Below are 201 nucleotides of genomic sequence, written 5' to 3'. Positions count from 1 at the left end.
ATATTAATTAACTCATTTGATGATTTTCAATCAAAAATGGGCTTAATTGGTAGAAACCCACTTCACTTTGCCAAATTACAAGACAAAAGAATAATTCCCATAATTATCAAAATTTTGGAAACTTCATTAAATGACTTTTGAATTTAAGGGTATAACCTTAGAAATTAATGATTTCACACCTTTGTTTGATAATCAAAATGA

Source organism: Phalaenopsis equestris, unplaced genomic scaffold (assembly GCF_001263595.1).
Source record: "Phalaenopsis equestris unplaced genomic scaffold, ASM126359v1 Scaffold216449, whole genome shotgun sequence".
In the NCBI taxonomy this organism is placed as follows: Eukaryota; Viridiplantae; Streptophyta; class Magnoliopsida; order Asparagales; family Orchidaceae; genus Phalaenopsis; species Phalaenopsis equestris.
Note: the sequence above shows the minus strand (reverse complement) of the source record.